This window comes from Trichomycterus rosablanca, chromosome 18 (genome assembly GCF_030014385.1).
Source record: "Trichomycterus rosablanca isolate fTriRos1 chromosome 18, fTriRos1.hap1, whole genome shotgun sequence".
NCBI lineage: Eukaryota > Metazoa > Chordata > Actinopteri > Siluriformes > Trichomycteridae > Trichomycterus > Trichomycterus rosablanca.
The window spans coordinates 11,737,391-11,756,200 of record NC_086005.1 but is presented as its reverse complement, the minus strand read 5'-3'; the positions used below and the strand labels follow the sequence as shown (position 1 = coordinate 11,756,200).

At 40.5% G+C, this 18,810-nt stretch overlaps 1 protein-coding gene across 4 annotated transcripts in view; it reads right to left on the bottom strand.

Moving 5' to 3' along the window:
- Positions 1-18,810, bottom strand: part of msi2a (musashi RNA-binding protein 2a) — a 375,070-nt gene that overhangs the window by 326,986 nt on the left and 29,274 nt on the right. The window lies entirely within an intron of this gene.

Genomic DNA, 18,810 nt, shown 5'->3' with positions numbered 1-18,810 from the left:
ATTTAATTTATTTTAAAATATTTTAAGAAGTTTGCCTTTTTTATTTTGAATTTGAATGCTGTGCCAAGGTCCTGCACAATTGTTTATTATTTTATTGACAAATAAATAGCAGTTCAGTACATTTATATCTGTGTTAATTATATTTTGTTGATAAAGTATACAGTTTATTAATTCAACAATGGTATCGGATCGGTATCGGGTATCGACCGATATGCAAAGTATATGTATCGGATCGGTATCGGAATTGAAAAAGTTGGATCGGTGCATCCCTAGTACATAGTACAATGAAATACTGAGCGGTACTATTATTATATATACTATTATAGATAATATAATTATTATTATAGATAATACATTCATATTAAACTGACATCCGTCCAGTACACACGAGAAAAAATGACATACAAAAAACAAACACTATAAAAGTACAGCACTGGCGGAGCTACTGGAGAGGCTGCCGCCCGTAACAGAGCCTAAGAGTTAAAGTCTTAATCCTCAAGTGCTGGGACTGTATTCACATACAGCTCTAAGTTGCTCTGGTTAAACACATCTGCTCAATTAAGCTGTTTTGAAAGTGATTTTAACATTTTGAAAGGTGCAGTACAGGGAAACAATCCAAAATAGCCATTAAAAGGGTGTCTGGACTTTGCTTCGAGTAAATTTAAGTATTAAGAGTACTGTGTGTGTCTGTGCTCAGCTTTCACAGGGGGCAACGAATAACGTCAGTGGTAGAACATGGCACAAATGACTCTGACAAATAAAATTAAGTACTTTTTAATATAGTGTGTATAAAAATCAGAAAATTGGCACAAGTAACTACAATAAATAAAAAACGTACAATGATGAGAATCCAAGAATCAAAACCATGAATGAACTTGAGGTCTTTTGATCATTTATACATCGTACAAGCCTTTACAAACTTATTGAATGTGCTGGCACTCAGGTGGCTCAGTAGTCCAAATAGGTTTAAAACCGTGCCAACAACAATGCAAATGGGTTGGGAGAAATATACATTTACATTTTCAGCATTTAGCAGACGCTTTTATCCAAAGCGACTTACACAGTGAGCTGAACACAATGAGCAATTGAGGGTTAAGGGCCTTGCTCAGGGACCCAACAGTGGCAACTTGGTGGTGGCGGGGCTTGAACCGGCAACCTTCTGTTTACTAGTCCAGTACCTTAACCACTGAGCTATCACTGGCCCTAAAGACTTTAATGACAGTATGGTTGTTGTTTTTTGTTTTATGTTTTGAGACTTTTAGCAGATTGGAGATTTGAACCCATGACTTAGTCATGTCAGTTCTTACATGTTAGAGTGTTTATCCTTTGCGCCACCACAGCGCAAATTGTAAATGTCAGAAAAAGTGCCTTTAGGTAATCTGAACCTGAAGTCCAACCTAGGAGCGCATCCTGGAAAGAATGCTAGTTCATCACAGTTGATACTAATCTGTTGTGGTCAGTTCACCCACTGGTTTGTTTGTTTGTTTGGATTTTAACGTGATGTTTAACACATTTGCGTCATTTTATGGCATGATCAGTATTATGATCGGTATTATGTTAGAGTCTGCTTATTGTATCTTGTCTTTTTATTGTTGGTCCATTTTGTTATGGCTGCGAGGTAGGTTAAAACTGTTCATGTATTGTCATGTGTAAGAATTTCTTTTGTGGTTTTATGCATGAGTACTTGTCTTCCCTTGGTGTGTATAGGGCATTCTATCAGGATGTGTTTGTCTAGTCTAGTGTTGGTGGGTTATTCTACTGTGACCAATTCTACATCTTGTATGTATGACTTGGTCTATATGTCGTCCTTGGTTTAATGTTAGGGTGCATTTCACGGAGTTTGTTGGTGGTCTGAGTGTTACATTTAATTTGCCTTTTTTCCTTGATGTAGGTACAGTATTTATTAAGGGTTTTATATCTGTCGGGGGAATTTTTACCCACTGGTATGTTTTCCAAACTTATTTTTGCCCTGATTTGGCTCTATATTCAGCAAAGTCTGAGGTCTTTAGCACCACCAGGGTCAGCTTGGACTGCCTCTCTGTTCTCAAATTGCTTTGGGATTGGCCTTTCTGGTCAGTACATTCCTATTAAAACATCTGTGAATCAGGACCCAAAAACTGAACTGGATTGAACTGTCCTTCCTCACTCTGGCAGATGTGAATTTGTCGTTAAGACATCCTCTAACCGTTGGCCACTTTTGGTAGACGGCCCAGCATCCCTGCAAAAGTGCCAGATTCTGTAATGAACTCAGCATGGATCAACATGCCCAGCATTTCCTCCTGTCAGCCCACATCGGGCACTTCTTGTCCACTTGTGCCCTTAGGTGCTGATTATAGTTCTCCAGGGCATGTTCACTCCTAGACGCTTTCTCAGCCCCGGCCTTAGCCGCTTCCAGCTGGGAGAAAGTCGAAGAAAGCGCCGTCTCTACCACTTTTTTATAAATCAGCACAGTTTAGTGAGATGTACCAGAGGAGAGAGGAAAGTGAATACATTATTTAAATTGTTCAAAAGCAAGAAGCTGAAATGACTGCATGCAAGTTGGTTAAGATTAAATAGCATGGGTTGATTTTAAGCACACAAGTGCACCCATATGACAGTCCTGTGCCTAACATTCACACAAAATCAAATTCATACTTCCAGGAAAAGAGCCCACATTTACAGAGGTAAGCTATGCAGATGGAGCTAATCTGAATTTTGGAACAGACAAGGGACCCACTAACCAAGGACCTAAGAGATCACACAGGAGAATAAGGGTGTAAAAGTTCCAATAAATGGATTGGGACCAGACCGTTGAGGAATTTGTATGTTAGTAGTAGAACTAAGTTAAATTGTGTAGTTGATAAAGAATTGGGGTGATATGAGCTGATTTTTTAGAATATGAAGGAGCTCAGGCAGCAGAGGTTTGAAAATATTGAAGAGACTGTATGATTTTGTTGGGAAGGCCAATGACAAGGGTGTTGCAGTAATCTAAATGGGAGGAGATGAATACAGGAACCAGAATTTCAGCATCTAAATTCAGCTGCTGTCCATAGTTTATCTTAAAAGCTTTGTTGTAAAAAAGCAACATAGACTGTGACAGCACAGGCAGACCTAATCCCAAAAACAATGTGACAAAACATTTCAGCCTGCAACTGGCAGCAGTTGCTGAAATGCCAAAAGAAAAAAGTTTAAGACCCACATACTGAATTCCAGTCACAGTTTGTGTTTTCTTGTAGCTTCAAATAGATTAAATCACACAAAGCATGCAAGCTTGGGTCAGCAAGGGCGTTGGTGGCTTAAAGGAAGGTTAACTCCAGGGTTAGACTCCACCACTCAAGCTGCCATGGACACATGAGCAAGACCTTTAATTGCTTGGCTTGTACCTTTTGTCTGACAAATTTGTTATGGATAAAATTGTTTGTCCATTGACCAAACGTCAACTGAAAGAAGACAAATCTTAGCCCAGAGCAACCCTATCTACAGAGTTTGAAACTTTACCCGCTGAAGTGGAAATCTAATCATTCACCTCAATATGAAGTCTCCCATTTTTAGAATACTGGATGAGCAGGCAGCTGGCAGGTCCAATTCATCAACAAGGTTAATTGATTTAATTAAGTCTGCAAAGAAGCCTGATCAACAAATCTTCTGCTTCGGGGCCAGACGAAGCAGTCAATTGTCTAAGAAAGGAAAGATTTCAATCGCGAGCAAAATCCTGCTCAGTATGTAAATAAACTCTGTGTTCTTGTCTCGAAATAGACTGCAATCGAAGGCCTCTCCGGAAAGAACTTCTTTCCTAAGAACCTTAGCCTGATTCCTTATTCCCAGCTTGTGACTGACCATTGCTAACAGCTAACTGTATTATTGTTGTTATAATTATTAGCAAACATCTGCATTTTTAAAATACTGCCTTTTCCTGAAAAGACGGAAACTATATGGGAGTCGCATGCAGTACCTTCCTGAGCTTTAGTCTCAGATCATTGAAATATTTCTCAGATCTCTCGTTTTTGTTCCACTAAAAAAAAAAAAAAAAAAAAAAAAAAAAAAAAAAAAAACAACAACTGATATTTGCCTGTAGTAATGAATTACTCAGAGACGGATTTGGAGAGATGTGGCCAAGACATCTGAGAACCAAGCTTAGAAACCAAATACACAACCTTAAAAGCAAGGACATTTTGGGTCAAACTGAGGAATATGACCTAGCTAGCACTGCAATCTGTGTTTATGCAAGATACAATCAAAGCTGGTTCTGCAAACTCCAGATGGAAGCTAAGATGTCAAGGAAAACTGCTATGGATTAAAAGCAGGACGTTATAGAGTTGAGAAGATATTTTGGTCCCTCAAGGTACAGACAACAGAAACGTACCCTTAAAGGTACAAGTGGTCCATAAAGGCAATCATGTACCTTAAACAGGTTTTAAATGTACACTGCATTTGCATTCCCAGGTACAAAATACAAGCGAATTTGCAAAAGACATCGTGACAAAAATCTCACCTCAGAAAGGTACAGTTTGTTGCTTGTTAACTGAAGCTGTTAAGAAAGGTGCTTGGGTCAAGTTTCAAGTTTGCTATTTTTATTTGTTACTCTTTGCAGTGAGAGGCTTTGCAGTAAGAAGCTTGGCTACAAGCCTAAAGATGTACAACACATCAAAAGACCATTTTGATGTGCAGTGGATTGGTTTGAATACAGCATTGTGTTCACCTTTAAATCTGTGGTAGAGTTAACCTGACAGCAGCAGTTGTCATTGTTCATTGTCTGTTTTACCATCATTTTATCCTATTCAGGGTCGCGATGGGTTAAATTTACTTGGCAAAGGGAAGAAAACACCCTGGACAGGTCACCAGTCCATCACAGGGCAAACGCTCATACAAACTGCAATTTAGTATCTTGTAAGTGCATGTATTTGGACTGTGGGAGGAAACCGAAGCACCAGGAGAAAACCCATGTAGACACTGGGGGAACATGCAAACTCCACACAGAAATGACCCAGGTGGCTCCACTTGGGAATCGAACCCAAGACCTACTTGCTGTGAGGCGACAGTGCCACCCACTGAGCCACCGTGCCGCTTCCACCAACGATTCTCAACCTTTTTATCAACTGGGCCATTATGCACAGCAACAGGGGTTCAAAGCCAGTCTTGCTGGCCACACACATGCATTAATGTAAAGAAACATGTCGCCATCAGCAAATAACACAAGCGTGAATTTAAAGCAGCTCTGAAAGTCAGACAGCCTAAAGACTGTCACAGATCAAGTATTCAAGTGTTTAGGTGCAGTCAGTTCCAATGTTGCGCTCGTTATTTTATTATTTTCACTGATATGGACGCTAAAGTTCTGTATTCCAAAATGACTAATGTAAATTAATTTTCCTCAACCTCTTTATCAGAGTCAGGGTTGCACAAGGCAGGACACCAATTGATTGCAGGGATTTGGCCATCCCACTCAGACACAGCCATAACTGACCAGCCGATAGATCCGGGTTCAAATCTTAGCTGTGTTGGGAAAGCGTAATAGAGCCACCCAAATGTGTGCCAGCCGAGTGCCCGCAATTTTTGTAAAAAATATTTTGCTGTTAAATATGGAATAACAGAGAAGCAATTCCTTTTAAATGTAAATGTACGACCAAAACCTACAATAGTGATCCTTACGACCACTATGTAGACCAATCAATTTCATAGGTGCACAATACTCTCCCAGAAGAAAGCTCTCTATTAACTGCTGGGATTCGGCTCAGGCACTAGACATTTATTCTAGGTTCATGCCATATGACCTGTTTGCTGATGTAAGTTCAGTCTATCTCCTCCGGTCAGACAGCCTCTCTCTATCCAATCAGGGCCAAATCAAAACACTCGGATATCAAAACCTGCTAGAAAAACCAGTTTCCAGTCTGGATGTCTTCCACTATTGCAATCTCTCTTATTCTTTCTTTGGTATTGATCGTGATGTAATCAGTCCGAGGCACCGGCATGCCAGGCTCTTCCACCAGCGATGGTGTGTGGGCGTACTGGAATTTTCACACCAGGGGCTGAGGTACGGATACCAGCTGATATTAAAAGAGAGAGGTGGGCACTTGAAGAGTGGTTTCCACTGTTTCTATTTGCTGGGCTATTTAGTCAGAAAGTGGGCCAGACTGGAGCCTAGTTCACACATATATTCTCACACACACACGCGGTGATAGTGTTTCACAGAAACTAACTGGGACAGGCAGACAGCACTCACATGGGAGACTCCAGTCTGGAATTAACTAGGCAGATTTCATTTAATATAAAAGACAGCCCTTAAATGAGCAATAGAAGATGATAGTTAAAAACTAGTGTTTTTTTTCAATAGCAACGATTTTCTAAAGGTATTGAGGCTCTTGAATGTAGAAACCAGGTTGAAGAGATAATTCTGATTGACCTCTATAAGCTTCAAGGTAACAGCGTCAGAAAAGCTAATACACTTAGAGACACTCAGCTCATGAAGACGGGACCGGCTGACCCTGTAACTATCCAATCCTCTCATAAGACCGCTCTAAAGAGAGCCAGGGCAGATGAAGAGCAAAAGCAGGGCAGGGGTAGGGCGACATGTAAACACACACCTCATACGATGCTAGTTTTTTGAAAAGCACATGCTAATGCTTCATGCTGGCTGTTTTGATAAAGGATCTTTCAATGGTGATTTCTTAAGCCTGACTCTCAACCAATTACTCACTTTATTTATCTTTAATAAAAGCCATCGGTACAGTTCTTTGAGTGACTATGTACCAACCCATTTAATTTATCTTAGCATGATCAATTCCAGGCTGCTTACTAGCATACAGATGCGGAGCCCATACCTGTGTTTAAGCTTTTGTAAGCAGTTAAGTAGCGCATTTTATTCGATGAGTAAAAATGAGCCTATTTAAATGTATTTATTTATTAGGATTTTAATATCATGTTTTACACTTCACACTTACATTCATGACAGGACGGGTAGTTACTGATTACACCAGATTCTTCAAGTTTTAATGTCAAACACAATTTTGTATGCCCAATTCACCTCACTTGCATGTCTTTGGACTGTGGAAGGAAACCGGAGCTCCCGGTGGAAACCCACACAGACACAAAGAGAACATGCAAACCCCACACAGAAAGGACACAGACAATTATTTATTTAGTTCTTAGTTGATGCTTCATCCTGGTTACAATCGACTGCTGAAAACCTTGGTTGGAACCATCCTTCTTCTGGCATGTTTAGATTGTGTCTAAATGGATTTCCTTCAGGTATTCTGGTCGTCTCAACCTCTCAAAAACATGCAGTACTTGGCTCTAAGTACCAAGCACAAGCCATCTTTCAAACACATGTTCAGTGTTTCCAGGTAGGCCCCAGATCCATGGCAGCCCTGATCAGAGGGCAGTTACTGAGCGTGAATAAATAAATAAATGAGCATGGCCTGTTGTGAGCATTCCTAATTTAAAAGGAAATAATGTGTCCCATGTAATTGTGTTTTAGGGAAGAGAACGCTAGCCGTTTCTCAGTTTCATTTATTACACCAGTCGTAGCTAAACAGTTATGACACTGCATTTAAATGGAACTCTCAGACTGGTTTTATTCGTCCTAATAATTCTGATAAATGCTTAATTATCCCCTTAAATGTAGTCGGAGATGAGAGGGGGATTAATCTCTCTCTGACAGCAGAGTAAAAACTCTTCTAAATTTAGCATCAGATTTATCAGGCTGTGGTAAAACGGAAAAGAGGGAGTGTGAGTGTGAGGTGAGTGTCTGTGAGTATGCGAGTGCGTGTATGTAAGACAGACAGGGGGTGTGTATGCGTGCAAGACAGAGGTAGCATATTGGTGGGCGTCCACTGAGGGGAACTGTTCGTCATGAGTCACGTTCAGACTGAACCAAAATATATCTCCTTCAGGTCTGAAAATAGCACAATGTACTGACGCTAGCCTGGGGCATCACACACTCACACACGCTTACACACACACACACTCATGCACACACTCGACACAAGACGAGAGACCTGCCCCATTGGCAAGATCACAGAGAAGGAGGAGAAGATACAATGTTTTTAAAAGCCCAAGGAAACAAGCACTGCATGCAAGAGAAAGTGTGAGAGAGTGAGAGAGAGAGAGAGAGAGAGAGAGAGAGAGAGAGAGAAAGCAACAAACAGGAAAAGAGAATGAGGGGAACAGATGATAGAAAGGGGGAGAGAGAGAGCGAGAGAGAGAACAAGAGAGATAGAAATACTGGGAGAAAGAGCGAGTAAAAAAAAGAGAGATACTGAGAGAGAAAGTGAAAATGAGAGAGCAAAAAAAAGCCCTGAAGCCACCCAAGCGGATAAGTACAGAAGTGGTGCAGAAGCAGGCAGCACTTTGAAGGACAGAGAGTCAAAACTACAACACACACACACTGATGGCAGCACTAAAAAAAAACCAAATAGACAGTGGACGGCGGTGGTTTAACTACTGATAGCGCAGGAGAGGCACTTAATCTGGGGCCCAAAGCATAATGGGGCCCACTGCGATTAGGCCACTGATATCCTTAGGGCCCCAATATCAGTAAACGTACTAGCATGTGTCTTGAGTGGCTACATAGTTACAATGAGTTTTACAACACGCTTTACCAACCTTAAAGTGCCCTTGAATCTCTGTAAGCACACCATATCCTTCTGCAGACTGTGGCCAAAAAATTGGAAGCACGTAATTGATTTTATTTAATTGATTTTAAACTGTATATCTGTTAGCAATGGCTGTGGTTGAAACACATGACTTGAATGATTAGGAGAGAAGTCCACACACTTTTAGTGTACAATACATTGCTATTTCCAACACATTCATAGAAACTGTTTGGGCTTAGCTGGCGCAGCAGTTTAACAGGCTAACCTTTGGTGCCACCAACCTGGCCAAGCACTCAATAGACAAAATTGGCCGTGTCCTGAGGGATGCGAGATCAAAAAAGGTATGGCCTCTATAACAGTACCTCCAACTGTCTTGTTATAAAAATAATGACAATACTGTGAGCCCTACTTACCCTACAAGTGGACACAAACAAATGCCATTTGTATGCATCCCGAATGATTGGATTTTGCAACTACAAGAGTTGTCAAATCCTGAAAAAAGAGGCCTAATGTCACTAGGCCTAGTACTAAGCATTCGAATACACTAAGCATACTATTTAATGGCTTGCTGGCTTTTTTGTTGTAGCTGTGCTGTCAAAGAAAATTTGTATTATTTATGTGTGTTATTTTCTTTAACATATTAATATTTGTGAAATATGTTAAATGCACAATTCCAGTGCAAAAACTATAAAGAAAGAAAAAGCAAAAGTACCCTACAGAGAAAAAAAAAAAACTGGCAACACAGGTGACAGATCAAGATGCATTAATATTTGCACTTCTTACGCCAACTCTGAACTACGAGTTATAATATCTACTTTAAAAAGGGGGTCTCTGACATATTAGTTTGCGTAAAATGAAAAAATAAAGCAAGAAAAAATATAGCATCTTTGCTATATTGTGTTTTGAAGGATGATAATCCTACTCTTTACAGACAAGCCACAGATTGAAACAGTAGTGAGATGCAACAACAAAAACACTTGCCCTTGGAATTGGCCTTAGAAGCCACAGACCTGTGAATAAATGCCAAGCTCACCATTTATGGTATGTTGGTCCCTACAGGGTTCAAGCGCAGCAACACAAAACTCATAGAAAAGTATATGGCTAATTACTCTTAAGCACCTAAAACATTCTGCCTCGGCTTATGATAAATCACTTTAAACGCTATGACTAAGCGCTTAAACGAGCCTGAATGTAGCTGGAGCTAAAGGCTGACTCGCAGAGAGCACAAGTAGCCAGAGATAATTGCCTGCTTCTCCGAAAGGTATTCTAATAGCCTGCTAGCAGCAAACGCTGAAGTCTGCACACTCGAGTGGGTCGAACACAAACCATGCAGCGTGCGCCGAGAGAAAAGTTTCTGCAGTCATGCCATCAAGCCAAACAGCAAAGATCAACTGCAAAGATCTTGAGTGACAAGGTTATTATATCTTAATACACATTTCTTTAAGTAACTAATTCCTATTACTAGCATAGCATGTATTCAATAAAGTATGGGTCCTGGTCGCAACCATCTTACTTGGTGCATAATTTGAACCAATGACCAGAAAGACATGACTCACATCATGGGTGCTGCATCCCACTTGGCCGTAATGCAATGCAACAAAGCAGCCCAAAAGTCAACAAAAATTTATTTTAATGACCAACAATGGAATGTTGCTACAGCTAACTCTAGCAACACTTTGTTGGGCAGTAGTGGAAGCCAGGATTTGTTTTTTGTTTGGATTTTAACACCATGTTAAAATGACATGTATTGTTTGAGCTTATTGTATCTTGTCTTTATATTGTGTGTCAGTAGAAGACAGGTAACCAGCATTAAACTTGACTTGATTCATCACAGATGACAAGAAAAACACCAAAATAGCTTCTATAAACATTGAGAACATTTAAAAAGAGCTTCTAAAAACACATGGGTGCGCATGGGTTATCATGCAAAAGCTGGTGAAATTTACATTTACATTTTTAGCATTTAGTAGATGCTTTTATCCTAAGGGACTTACAGTACTGTGTCAGTATATTGTTTAAGCAATTGAGGGTTAAGGGCCTTGCTAAAGGGCCCAACAGTGGCAACCTGGCATGGGTGGGGCTTGAACCAGCAACCTTTTCATTACTAGTCCAGTACCTTAACCTCTAGGCTACAACTGCCCTTGGTAAATACTCTAATAATTTGGCATACACTACCATAAGGCAACTTCAAGTTGGTACATAGCCTATAGGGTCTAAATAACTGAACAATGTTCCTATCAGTGCCACCAAAGAAGCCAGAGGCTTTTCTCCCATGTAACAGGTCTCAAACTTAAACTTGACTACAAAATTTAAAGGCATTCTTTGTTTGTACTGCATTACACTTATACTGTCTTTTATGCAAACACAGCACAGAAGGCTTCCTGTCTAAGTAATCTCATTCCAAACAGAAAATGAAGGCGCCCAGGTGGCGCAGCAGGATGTTCCGCTAGCACACTACTGCTGGGATTCTGAATTCTCCGGGTTTGAATCTCAGCTCTGCTACCGGTCGGCTGCCAGTGCCTGCAGCAGACAAAATTTGCCACTACTCTGCTGGATGAGAACAGACCAGACTGAAAAACAGAAGGGTTGGGTCTTCAGGACCCTGGTTAAGAGGCCATAGGCACCTGTACAGAAGTGGAGGAACACATAGAAAATGAAAAAGAGAATGGTGAATTACAAGCCGTACTGTATAACCTATTATTACTTCATTCCAGCTTGCTGCATGTTGGCAGAGACTTAGATCACAATGCAAATCCTTAAACGGAATAAGATGAAGCACATCCTAGTGACCAGCGCAGCAGAAAATTGATAATTACTACCTGGATGTAAATGTGTCATCAACAGGTGTGCAAACAGCACAGGGGGAGAAGATGCTAGAGCTGCAAGATTTGAGGCAAAATGCTACAACCCCATCCTCCACTGACCTGTCACTGACCCAAGTACTAATGTCCTAATTCTGCACCTTTTGCATGATGGTTTCTGCATCTGCTAGATGGCAAAAACTAATTTCCTGATTAGAGTACACTGTAGAGTATGTGGAACATGACAAGAGTCACCAATAGTGCAAATCTAAAGTCTGTTCTCTCATGTACGAGGGTTCTGGTAAGACTTCAAAGAAGGTACCAGATCCTAGAGCATCCTCCTCCTTTGTCTTGTTCTCTTCATTACTGTCACTCAAGAAGATCTCACATGAGCCAACAGAAGCGACCCTGTGCCCACTCTGCACGCACATACATGCCCAGAGACAGGCTGGGTACAACTACAGGGCCCATAACCCCCTCTTACCCCATCTAATTAGCCAGCAAGACTGAGGAAAAGCCTTCTAATCCAAAGAGGATACATGAAGCACATACACATGAATAAACATCAGCAGTAAACAGGCACCCAAACAGAGGGTCGGGCGCAGTCGCAAAAGACCTTCTAAGGGCGGATGAAACTCTTTGGCTGAAAAACAACAACAAAAACAGCACTTGGGTATCATAGATCCTCAAGCAAATCTGTTACAGACTGGCAAAAAGCTACAAGTTAATAGCCTGAGTCTGTTGTATATTATAATATACAAGCTAAAGCTCTCAGCCAAAATTAGTCTGTCAAATGTGAGTTGATCCTTTCTCCAACAAGTCTATTTACTAGCTCAAGGAATCATACACAGCAGTGTAGGCCACATTTTTTGCACACAAGCAGGGTTATTAAATAATCAGGTCGGCCAGCTTTAGCAGGTGCTGATCAATGCTGATAAATTTTCAAAATTCTTTTACTGTTGAAGCTCTAGATCATGACGAATAATTCAAACTGACGAATGTCTAAGTCCAGTTTCTCTACCAATTTGATTTGTTAACAGATGGGTCTAAAGTTTGTCCTATTGGATGAGCACCAGTTTTCGAACTTGCACAATGCTGTAATTGGTACATGGGTCTGATTTACTTTCGTCTTTCATAGCTACGAGTTTCATGGCTCCAACACCTTTTTTCCCCCAGTTTTTCTTTGGGAATTCAGCAAGAAATCTCACCGTTTATAACTTCTAAGCCGATACAAGTTCTTAATTGAAATTCTGTCCCCAGTAGTAAACGGAAACAAACAGTTGTCGTGGTAACCAATATTTCAAATTAAATTTTAAATGACCTGGCCGCTCAGGTGGCGCAGCGGTGAAACACACGCTGGAACACCAGAGCTGGGAACTCAAATACAAGACAAAATACACTCCCAAGTAAAAACAACGGTGGGGGGGACGTGCAGTTGACACAAACTCATTCAGAAACCCAGAAAGCCTTAAAGTGTATTATAGAAGCTATATAGCTACTGCATATCTTAGCATACAGCGTCTTCTCTGGCTTGTTCAAGTGCAACCCTTATGAAGACGTAACCAATAATGGCAGGCAGATGAGACAAGACATAGTATTGTCCACTTCAGGGACGTCTTAAATTGTATTCTGTTGACCCTGCCACTCAATCGTCACTGTATAATTCATACTTCATAATTCATACATTTTTGAAAGTTGATCAACATTTGCTAAAGTTATGAGTACAGGTACAAAGATTCCTTTTTTGACTCGTGTATTTATTAACCCCTGACAAATAAGCCAAATATAATAGATAATGGATTAAGGTACCAGTCTGTAACATATGGAAGGTCATTTAGGATCTAAATCCGGGATTTAAACCAAGGAACTAGCATGTAACACCATGCCCTTGTATATTCCAAAGTCTACCTTTATAGCATTCACAAATGGCAATATACAATGGCAGCCAGTTGTAAACATGCCTCATGACCCCGACTACCAAAATAAGCATCCTGCTACAGATCAAAAATGTTTTGGTCTTCATTTCCACTCCACCCCATGCAGAAACAAAAGGGTAAAAGGGTCATTCCATCTCCAGATGCTTTGATCCGTCTATTACCACCAAAGAATAACAGCCTCTCCCATCCTCCTCTGCTCACGCTGGCTTGTCTGTGCCAGCGGCACACATTGTTCTTTTGTAGAACCCAAGGGCTAGTGAGAGGTGACGTTACAGCAAACCCATCCACTTGACGCTGATTGATCAACTTAACTCCCAAACTCATACAAAAACACACCCAATACGATCAGATCGGCACTGCTTGCTAGCAGTTTGTTTTTTTAGGGGAAAGTCAATAGACATCCTGTCGTCTGCCAGTTCGTTTCTAAACAGAATCTCTCTTCTTAACTAACACTTGCACGCTATAAACTCCAGACTGGAGATTTCTGTTTACACCTCGGGTTGCTGACAAGAGAAGACAGCAAGTAAAAAATATCAAAGACGCCATGCTGAAGTCAAGTCTAGCTATTTGGAAGACGTCTAGGAAGGAAATAAAAAAATCTAACCATGTAAAAAAAAACTCCTGAGCACTTGACGTGAGCGGGTGAGCTGCCTGGCAGATTTAATTTACTCACTGGTCCGTGGAGTCGGTTCAAACGAATACAATTCAAGGGTCGCAGAGAGCACCAGCTGCGGTACCACATGTTTAATTTACTATGCTTAGCAAGGCTGACCAGACAAACCACTGCAAAGAAAGATATACTATAAAAAATAAAAGTATTTTATGGCTATCTTAATTGGTGCTTGAGCTGTAAGTTAAGAAAAGGATGAAGCAGCACAGCTCCTGGGTGTTTCTGCTTTGGCAAAAGAAGAATGGTGGAGAGAAATGGACTTCATTAAAAACTTGGCTATGAGCTCTCTCACTAGGCAACACGTTTCCCTCAACTGCAGAACAACAGGACTCCCAGGAGTTTGGCTATTAGGATGTTACCAACACAACCTGTTTCCCAAGAGGAATGGCAACCACAACATTTAAGGGAAGCCATGCTGATCCATCTAGTCTTCCAATCCCAGTGCAAACTAAAATGGCTCTACAAGTTCTCTTGATGGAGATGTACTAGGACTAGGCTATATAATGACATATTGACACTGCACTATCTGCCAAGAATTAGAAACTGCTCGAACACAGAAGTCAGTGTCCTCAGTCAAGCGATGTGCTTGGAGGTTGTCACCCAAGCATGAAGTCCAATGATTTAAAATCGTGGACAGTGACACTTGTGTTCTTGCAGCTTCAAATGTATGGCAGACCTGCATTTAGTGGTTCTTGGATTATATCTGACCATTGAGACAATTTTCCTTTCAGTATAAGGAGACAGTTTTCTTAATGACCTTGACAGACAAATGTTCCATGTACTTTCAGTTGGACGCAGGTTGGTCGTATACGTATGTTCATCAAGTGTAGCCAATCATAATCACAGTTAAATGACACTGGGGGACTTTCTTACATGACCAACTAAGTGAACTTACATTATATGGTTAATTTTACCTAAATAGAAGAGACTTTGGGACACTACTGCTGGTTGTTCTTTTGTTTTAAATCTGCAACTGTCCTCATTCTCTACTTGGTGAGATTTTACAGCGTAGATTTTCTGCTTAGTGTCTCTAGAATAGCAACACATCAGGGTTTTACCGACTTCATTACTACTGCATCAAGAAGCCTAAAGGATTAAATGTATCAAAGGTTTTCTTCTAAATAACATTACATTAAACCTCTTTTTCTGTCCTGACTGTTTTGTTGGTGCTTTGTTGGCAAAGTCAAATATCCCAGGTGTATCGACACGATACACGAGCTGTATTGCCATATCACCCACTACTACTATACACTAACATTGTGTTATGCTAGCATACCTCATTCTAGCTGAGATTTTAATAACAACTGTTTTCAATATGTTTCTGACATTCTCTTATCAAAATCATTTATTTTCCTGATCCACTACTGTCGTCAACGTTGCAGCTATCTGGACTGTCTTAACAATGCACCCTTGGAGCTAAAAGGAAAGGGTTATCACAGCAGTCTTCTCTTTTTGAAATGCCTCGTGATGAGGCTTCATTTCCATAACAAGCTGCTCTCCCAGAGCAAGTGGCCGCGGACCCAACAGCAATTAAAATCGTGTCGGGACACGTCGGCTTGTGTTGCTGTGCAAAAACTGCAAAACAACAACAGTGGCAAAAAGAAAAAGTAAGAAACTCTTGCCGAACCCGAGTGGCATTAAGCAACAAATCAGCCCTGACCCCACATCCCCCCCCTATTTTCCTCAAAAATAAAACAGAATAGGGCCAAAATGTGCTTTTGATTTTTCTGAGCGTCTCGCCAGCTTTGGTGTTTCTTGCTCATTAGGCTGCGCATCCTGCCATCCTGGTTGACTTATCTGAGCAAATGACAGTGTGAACCCAATGTGAGAAAATTATTCTATGCATTTATGAGGATGAGGGTGACTCAACTGCTCTTACTGGATCATATATCCCCAGGAATTCTGAAACCCTCAACCATCTTCACTCAACCAGCAGTTATAAATATTAAATATGACATGAAGCAGCAGTAAAATGCTTCAACACACTCCACAAAAACATGTGAAAGTGCAAATCCACACCATTTCAGAGTATTTATGATTCTACATTAAACCTAATCCTTCTGAGAAACAGGATCCTCAATACCTTCCTAATTTGTCCACGACCAAACCTAATCTAACACAAGCTAATTATCTTAAAGCCCTGATCAACCAGATCAGGTGCTTGTGAGGAAAAGAAAAAAGAATGGAATTTGAGAATTCCTGCCTAAAGGGTTCGACTTTCTCATCTCATCATTCTTTTTTAAGTAACAAGTATCTACATATCAAACATATATAGTTTCTGCATTAATTCATTCGTGTGTATCTTCATGCTAGAAAAGCCACATGGAAATAGCAAACATAAGCCTAGCGGTTAGCACATTTTGCTAATTTATTAAAATATATTTCCAGTATTTTAATTTTAACTCAGGTGGTGCTGTGGTATATTGCGCTTGCCCACCATCGCTGATATTCCAATCCAGCCGTCTAACAGTTGAGTATCTACTCACAGACATGATTGGCGTTCAGTGCCTGCCGAGACCCTGACCAGGATACTCAGTTGACAAAAATAAAATAAAAAAATAAATAAAACAATAATCATTTCATCATTTCATTTTATGTTTTACTACTGTTTTATACTGGGAGCAATGCAGTAACACACCCTGAACAGGACGCCAATTTATCGCAGGGCCTCGACCATCACCCCTTTTTCAGATATAGCCAATCACATCTGAATATAGATGGCAGATGGACTGAAGTGTCAAACCTGGGATGAGGATAGCTGGGATTTATTGCCACGTCAGCACGATTACGGCTATATACGTGGCATGTCAAGTTTCAGGTTCATATAATGGTGACGATGTTTTTAAAGTGGAGAGTACGGCTTGGTTCAAACCTGGGATAACAGAAGTAGTTGACTAGTGTAATTTACTGATGAACCGCCCAATAATAAAATTATGATGATAATAATAATGACATTTACGTAAAATAAACATTCCTATTAAAATAATTACAAAGGCAGAACTACACAGAGTTTTTTGTAATTAAAGCTGTAAAATATATTAACTACATGATTATTAGGTCATCAGTGATGACTCTTGCAGTAATGATTCTCGAACTTTTAGAAAACTTTGTTCTTATCAGAACATTCTAATAGTGATAACCACAGGAAACATTGTGCAGCTATTCCTGAAGCCCAGCTGCAGCACCAGTGAAAGGTGCACGAACACTCCCACTGAGTCGAGGTCGACCTATTCATCTCCTCACGCTGCAGCCCTCTGAAACACCTGCCCGCTCAAAGAAAGAGCTGAAACCGATACCTCGACCACAAAACGGCCAGGCAGGAAGGACACAGAGATCCGGAGAGAGACAGAAAAACGAAAACGATGATAAATGCAAAACAGAGAGACGTTTGAACCACGCCAGGCTGCCTACAGAGGCCTAAATCAATTTGACATGGAACAAAAAGGCCTGCGCAATGCTAATCTATCTGCCTTAATCCTATTGTGCCGAGATGCTTTCAAATTCACGTTTAGTGCCTAAGACAAAAACAAATAAACCCTTCTTTCTTTCGCTAATCAGCTTGCCCTTCAGCTCGCCCTTTCTCAATCACTCGAAGCTGGATTTTGGCTGAATTATCCTAATCCGTTGTTTCGTTCTTAAAGACTGATAGAGTCGAACAAATGACACTTTACTTTTCAGTCATGTCTCTGAAAGTCATTCATGTCTCTGAAATCGCCAATTCAGTTTTTATACCCTGACCACTGCTTACACAGATCATATTGTTCTGGAAGGTCTTAAAAACAAGAGCCGTGCCTGCCAGCGTAAAACACGTTTTCATCCCTTTGATAGAAAAACAGGATCCGGGGGCAAAAACCTCTTTTGATGGTGTTTTTCACAAGCTTGAGCTGTGGCACGGAAAAGAAAAGGTTTAAGAAAGGAACAGGCAAATAAGAAATGAAAGGAAAAAAACGAAAAAAAAAAAACGCTGGTTGTTTCTCAGCCGTGTGCTGATACCCTTAAGACACCATGTGCTCGGGCTTTGAAAGCTTTTGCTGTTGATTCCCCGTCAGACTTAAACTCGAAACATTCAGCAACAAAACCTCTATAAAAGCCGGAAGAAATGAGAGGAGGAAAATCCATTATTGATTTCAGCTTGTTTAGGAATAAAGAAAGAAGAAAACACAGTAAACACACTGATAACTGACATTTTGCCTATGGTTTGGTAAATAAATGCAGAATCTCCATTTTTTAACTTTTAAAGAGTTTTCAGAATAAAAACTGCAACAGAAGAACCTTTAAAGTTCTTTATACGGGATGTGGAATGATGTGTGCAGCACATCAGCAGGTCTAATAATCAACAAAACATGTGTCTTCACATCTGCCTCAGTAGCACAGCAGTATTACAAAGGATACATATTTTTGTGCATAATAATATACAACAGCAAACTGACACCTTTTTATTATTTTCATTTTGTTTTGCTCCAGACAGACAAAAACAATTTTTTTTCATCCAGACAATACAGAGCATAACTGCTCGGGTGACTCAGCGGTAAATTAAATTATCCCACTAACTGCACGGCACTAAGATCCAGGGTTCAAATCCCCAGCTGTGCTATTGACTGGTCGAGTGTCTACATACAGTCAGAATAGAAGATCTGAGGCCCGTAATGGATTGACGTCGTGTCTGTGGGCAAGTTAACGCATTGCGGTCAGTAATTCCGGGGAAACAGAACCTCCTGCAGCCCTGACCAGAATAAAGACTGTGATAATATTCCACACCCATATTCTGACAACTCCAACAGCCTACGGTATGATTCTAATCCTGGTCAGGGCTGCAGCAGGTCCGGTTAAAGGAA